Raw genomic sequence first — 7,549 nt, forward strand, 5'->3', positions numbered from 1 at the left:
AGGGATTAAACCCGTAGGGTGTAAGTGGATATACAAGAAGAAAAGAGGTCCGAATGGAAACGTCGAGACGTTCAAAGCACGATTTATGGCTAAGGGTTATTCCCAACAAGAAGGGATTGACCATGAAGAAGCCTTCTCGCCAGTCGCGATGCTTAAATCCATCCGCATACTCCTATCCATAACTGCAGCTCTCGACTATGAGATCTGGCAAATGGATGTCAAGACAGCTTTCCTGAATGGCAATCTTGACGAGCGCATTTACATGGCTCAACCAGACGGTTTCGTGGAAGAAGGTCGAGAGACCAAGGTTTGTGAATTGCTTAGGTCCATTTATGGATTAAAGCAAGCATCTAGGTCATGGAATATTAGATTCGATGAAACTGTGAAAAGCTTCGGCTTTGAACAGTCAATAGATGAGGCTTGTGTTTACAAGTTAACACACGAAGGCAAAGTTGTGTTTCTGGTACTGTATGTCGATGATATATTACTCATAGGTAATGACGTGGGTAAGTTATCTGAGGTTAAGGTCTGGTTAGCAAAGCAATTCGATATGAAGGATCTAGGAGAAGCCGCGTACATTCTGGGGATCCAAATCTTTCGAGATAGGAAAAACCGGACCCTGTCGCTCTCTCAAGCATCATATATTAATAAGGTAATGGATCGCTTCTCAATGCAAGACTCCAAGAAGGGCCAAACACCCTTTAGGCATGGAGTCTCACTCTCTAAGGACCAGTCTCCCAAGACTACACAAGAGATTGAAGACATGAGGAAAATTCATTACTCCTCTGCCGTGGGAAGCCTCATGTATGCTATGCTTTGCACTAGACCTGACATCTATTTTGCCGTTTGCGTAGTTAGCCGTTTCCAATCAAACCCTGGACCCGAGCACTGGATTGCTGTTAAGCATGTACTTAAGTATCTTCGAAGAACTAGGAACTTGATGCTTACATACTCAGGTACTGACCTGACTATGACGGGATATACCGACTCCGATTTTCAAGCGAATAAGGATTCCAGGAAATCCACTTCAGGATCTGTGTTCATCCTTAATGGTGGAGCTGTGTGGAGGAGTCTTAAGCAATCTTGCATTGTTGACTCCACAATGGAAGCAGAATATGTGGCTTCTTGTGAAGCATCCAAAGAGGTTGTATGGCTTAGAAAATTCCTTAAGTATTTGGAAGTTGTTCCAAACATCGACGAGCCCATGACCCTTTATTGTGATAATAGTGGGGCTGTCGCTAACTCAAAGGAACTTCGAAGCCATAAGCGCTCTAAATATATTGAGAGGAAATACCATTTGATTCGAGAGATCGTGCAGCGCGGAGACGTGGAAGTGAAGAAGATCTCAACGGTGGACAACCTAGCAGATCTATTCACCAAGGCCCTAGCGAACAAGGTCTTTGACCAACATCGAGAGGGATTAGGCATGAAGGACTACACACATCTTCTTTGAGTCAAGTGGGAGTTTGTATTCAATGGTGCCCACAAGAAGAGTTGTAGTCTTTATTTTGTACATTTGATGTAATAAAGTCTCATGAAGACTCTTGCTTGTAATTGCTTATTCATTAATAAAAAGTTGAAACGTTCATTCATTCGTCCTTGTCTGTTTGACGCTTTATGATAAAACATTAGTCTTTAGTCCATAAACAAACTTAACAACTTACGAAGAGACAAATGTGGATTTGCATGAACAAACTCTTCGTAGTTTGCTTAAAACGATATATTCGCAATCTAAGGGTCAAAGGACTATTGACCTCAGTACGATTGTTAGGAGAATCTATGATGTCTGGTTATGGGGCATTGAGAGTTGGAGACTCTATAGTTCTTCTAGATATCTTCCGAAGGTACTGAATTGACCAGTGCACTTCTAGAGACAAGATAAAAACAAACCATTTAACCTCTTATGTCTCGAAGTCACTACGTATGAATTGCATCATGTTTACCTTAATCCTGAAATGAGACATGCTCACAACTTACGTATTCTCATTTGAGAAAGTCAGAGTTTGGACTCACTATGTGATTCCGAACAGGGCCTATTGGTGAAGTACTAAGTTTTGAGAATGTCATGAGTAACTTTGTGAAGTTCTCATAGATATGGAATTCATGTACAAGATTGCTGAAATACAATGTATATCACATCATGCTTTGTTCCTTAGAGTGTGAATAAATGAACTGGCCAGTGTCCAAATTGAGTCCTGACTCTTTTGGATGAAGCAATGTGACTTGTTAGCTCCTCGTCAATACATTGTTTCTAACTTATTCACAAGCGACAAAGGAGTTGAGGAAATAACAACTAGAAGGGTAAAATGGTAATTTTTGTAAATCCCGACTAGCTGATGATATTCATGTGTTGTCAATGGTGCCCACAAGAAGAATAGTAGTGTCTATTTATGTACATTTGATGTCATATAGTCTTACGAAGACTCTTGCTTGTAATTGCTTATTCATTAATATAAAGTTGAAACGTTCAATCATTCTTTCTTTGTTTGAAGCTTTATGATAAAACCTTAGTCTTTTAGTCCATAAACAAACTTAACAACTTATGAAGAGACAAATGTAGATTTGCATGAACAAACTCTTCGTAGTTTGCTTAAAACGATATATTCGCAATCTTAGGGTCAAAGGACTATTGACATCAGTATGATTGTTAGAAGAATCTATGATGTCTGGTTATGAGGCATTGAGAGTTGGAGACTCTATAGTTCTTCTAGGTATCTTCCGAAGGTACTGAATTGACCAGTGCACTTCTAGAGACAATATAAGAACAAACCATTTAACCTCTTATGTCTCGAAGTCACTATGTATGAATTGCATCATGCTTACCTTAATCCTGAAATGAGACATGCCATTTCACACCTTAGTATTCTCATTTGAGAAAGTCAAAGTTCAGACTCACTATGTGATTCCGAACAAGGCCTATTGGTGAAGTACTAAGTTGTGAATCTGTCATGAGTAACTTTGTGAAGTTCTCATAGATATGGAATTCATGTACAAGATTGCTGAAATGCAATGTATGTCACCTCATGCTTTGTTCCTTGAGTGTGAATAAATGAACTGGCCAGTGTCCAAATTGAGTCCTGACTCTTTTGGATAAAACAATGTGACTTGTTAGCTCCTCGTCAATACATTGTTTCTAACTTATTCACAAGCGACAAAGGAGTTGAGGAAATAACAGCTAGAAGGGTAAAATGGTAATTTAGTAAATCCCGACTAGCTGATGACATTCATGTAGGGTAAACATAGATAATATTCAGTGGATCCGCTCATCATAATTAGGTTGAATTATTGAGTAGAAAATAAATTCATTTGAACCGAGAGATTTTCAGTGTCAACTCTTTAGTGGAGTCAGTTGGCATTAAGCTAAACTTGGAAAAGGTTTGTGAACTTTTGAGTCCAAGTGTTTAGCTCAAGCTTTTTTCATTTGGGTCCATGAGGTCACTGTCACGAATCACATCGAGTAGGAATAGTTAAACTGGAAGCTAAGTCAAAACAATAGCGAAAATTGTCGAAAGGGTATTTTTGTCCTTTTGGACATAGGACGAAATGAATGTCAATAAATTTTTTTTGACAAGGTCATTTGATGACAAATGAAACTTAAAACACTCAGCCATTAATAGTTTATTGGGCCTTGAGGATTAATTTCATTTCATAAGAATTTTATTGAAAATTCTAAATGGGCCTTTTCTTATGTTGTCATGAACAAGTGAAGAAAATTCTAGAAGCCTTTTCTAGAAGATTATGGGCGCCTACCCTATAGAGAAATAGGAGAGTTTATTTTGTGCATAAATGTATTTAGATACTTGCCAAAAGAAAAAGAGGAAACAAATTTCCCACACATGCATGGGGAATTTCGGCCAAGTGAGAAAAGGGCAAGCCAAGGAACAAAAAAGGAAACAAATCCAAGCCTCTAGGAGGCAGCCTTGGGCGCCCAAGATGGAATGGGAAATAAAGGATTTTTGCTCATGAATATGTGATATTCTATAGAAGAGGAAACTACCTTATTGAAGGTAAAACCTCTCCTATAAATAGGAGCCCCATTCCTCATATTTCATTCATCCTAGTTTAAGAGATTTGAGAGACTCTCTCTCTAGAACTTTGGCCGAACTCCTCTCTCTCTCTCTCTAGTTTATTTTCGATTTTGTTTTGGCACCTAGGTCCTCATTTGACCTAGAGTTTAGCTCTGCGACTTCAAGACTCGTTCTTAAGTCGTAGTGTTTAAAAGTGCCCACTCACTAATTCCTTTTCTCTCGAGTGATTTAGTGATAGAAACTTTCGTGGTTGCTCGAGGTGCCAAGGAAAGAAAGAGGGACGTGCTGCGAAGAGAGACGAGCGTTGCAACTTTTTAAGAGCTTCTCAAAGATCAAGCTTCAAGAAAGGTTAGTAAACTTCTTAGCTCATAATAGTTTTTAATTACGTGTACTTGCTCTTTTCTCTAGCTTAGTAAAAACTGTTTTTACTTGTAAAAGAAAATTTTTAAAATTCCGCCGCTTACCGAAGCGTTTATTATTTTCTTAAACCCTAGATCGATTCCAACAAATGGTATCAGAGCTATGGTCAAAGATATGCATGTACATGTTTTTAAAATTATGAGCTTGAAAATCGTTTTCGAAAGTTTACTAATTTTGTGACAAGTTAGAATTGTAATCTTAGATTTTTTTTTAATTTAATGCTCTTGTCTTTAAATTAAAAAGCATGTTGATTTTCTATGAGTTTGGGATGTTTTTAAAACACATTAGAATCAGTTCTAAAATTTTTTAATTTTTTATATTGAAAAACGTGTTTTAAAGGTTTGAGAAATTTCGAGTAAAATTTTGTGACTAGTTTTGATATCTTACTAGTTTCTAATTTTTACTTGAATCGTTTTATGCATGTTGTTATCTCTTTTATTCTATGTTATTACCCTGCTAATAAAACACAAATAAAAGCTTTAAACAACATCTTAAAACGTTCCGTTACACTCGATTCTTTTTCGCACCTAAAAAGGATCAAGCTTTAATTTATTTCTTTTTCTTCAAGCTGGAGTAAACCCGCATTAAAAGTGTCATAACTCTCTGCTCCGAAATCTAAATTTAATGATTCTTGAATCAAATTAAAGCTCTGTCTGTCCTCTGTCCAATGCCACCGGTTTCGGATCAAAAGGACATCCGAGCCGCCAGATATGGCGATTTTACTCCGAGGTGCGCGGCTGTCTGAAACTCCAGTTTTTTAGAAATCCGGATTTTCAAACCCCACTACCATGAGTTATAGAACTCTAATGAGAAAATTTTCTTGAGCAAAAATGTTTTTCATATGATTATAAACATGATGTGTAAGATTAAAATGTTTTGATTTTTGGAAGTTTAATTGAAATTGAATTTTTACAAAACTAGTTTGAGTTTTGAAAAACCGTTTTCACTTTCAAACATGAAAATATTTTGTCATCCAAATCAAATAAATTTTCAAAATGTTTTCAAAACTATATCTATATCACATATGTTCAAAATCTATATGCTCTTGAAAATTTAAGTGGGAGGTCTCCTTGTAGACAAGCCGAAAAATAAAAAGATGTGTAATCTCAAACTTTCAAGTGTTCGAGTGAGTTGAAGTTCACACTTCCCTCACGCACTTTCCCGAAATAGAAAATAGGAAAAGATCGAGTATGTACCTTGTGCCTTTATGCACTAATACTGCTCTGAACATGTCGATCTAGGTTTCTCTTCTAGTTGTCCGCTCTGTCGCTCTCTAACTAGGAAATTTGTTTCCGAAATTATAAGAGTCGATGAACCAACTCCAAAAACTAAGTGGGAGGGTTATATTCGTTGTTTGTAACCCACGATCCCCAACACTAATGAAAGATGCAATAACGTGGGACTAAGAGCCGCTCTTGCGACCCTCACTTAAATGTGAGTACTCCAAGGCGTTATTGCTTCAATCATTGCTCAATGAGCTACGTCCGAGAGTGATGCAATGATGGCAAGGCCTCCCCTTGGGGGATTGTTTTTCAAAGCTGATCTTTTGGACTAAGTGGTTGGTTGCACGCTTAGGCTCAATCCCTAGTATCCTCCCTTGAGGCCCTGCGAAAGGATGTGAGTGATCAAACCAATTTAAAAGGTGGCTAGTCAAAATAGATGTATTGACATCTTGGCTTAGCATTAATGATGTGTCATTTACTTATAAATGGAGATTTTTTGCGGCCTTCTCTTGAGGGAGTAAATTATCGTTTGGTTTATAACACCTTTGGATTTTACAAAAGTCTTAATAAAACTTAAATCCTAAACAAAAGACTAATCATAAACTTGTTTCAACTTAAATAGGCAATATGTCTCTCAACCTTCTCTCATTCATCCTTTCCTCGAACAAACTCGAAAACGAAAACTACGTAGATTCGAAACGTAACCTCGACATAAAACCTACCGTTAACAAGCACAAATGGGTACTCACCACCCCGTGTCCTCCTCTGACGAATGATGATTCAACTCAAGAGGACAATGACGCCTTAGCGGCCTGGCTTCGATCCGATGAGATTGTGAGGTGCTATATCTTGGCATCTATGAACAATATGCTGAAAGAGCAACATCGTGACTTCGAGACTGCCGCTGACATGCTCTACAATCTCCTTGAGATGTTTGGAGGGCAAAGGCGTCAAACAAGGCAACAAGCAGTCCGACAGTTTATGAACTGTCATATGAAGGCTAGGACTCCTGTTAGAGACTTTATGATACTGATCATTAGTTTTCTGAATAGAATGGAAATCCTAGGATCTGAGATTGATGGGAAGAATGTCATAGATATGATCTTAGAAACTCTCCCCGCGTCTCTTGATACCTCCAAGATGAACTACTCCATTAACAAGCTAGAGTACACTGTTGAGACATGCCATTTCACACCTTAGTATTCTCATTTGAGAAAGTCAAAGTTCGGACTCACTATGTGATTCCGAACAAGGCCTATTGGTGAAGTACTAAGTTGTGAATCTGTCATGAGTAACTTTGTGAAGTTCTCATAGATATGGAATTCATGTACAAGATTGTTGAAATGCAATGTATGTCACCTCATGCTTTGTTCCTTGGAGTGTGAATAAATGAACTGGCCAGTGTCCAAATTGAGTCCTGACTCTTTTGGATGAAACAATGTGACTTGTTAGCTCCTCGTCAATACATTGTTTCTAACTTATTCACAAGCGACAAAGGAGTTGAGGAAATAACAGCTAGAAGGGTAAAATGGTAATTTAGTAAATCCCGACTAGCTGATGACATTCATGAAGGGTAAACATAGATAATATTCAGTGGATCCGCTCATCATAATTAGGTTGAATTATTGAGTAGAAAATAAATTCATTTGAACCGAGAGATTTTCAGTGTCAACTCTTTAGTGGAGTCAGTTGGCATTAAGCTAAACTTGGAAAAGGTTTGTGAACTTTTGAGTCCAAGTGTTTAGCTCAAGCTTTTTTCATTTGGGTCCATGAGGTCACTGTCACGAATCACATCGAGTAGGAATAGTTAAACTGGAAGCTAAGTCAAAACAATAGCGAAAATTGTCGAAAGGGTATTTTTGTCCTTTTGGACATAGG

This window comes from Urtica dioica, chromosome 7 (genome assembly GCF_054948205.1).
Source record: "Urtica dioica subsp. dioica isolate 48M chromosome 7, U.dioica_male_clone48M_v1_H2, whole genome shotgun sequence".
NCBI lineage: Eukaryota > Viridiplantae > Streptophyta > Magnoliopsida > Rosales > Urticaceae > Urtica > Urtica dioica.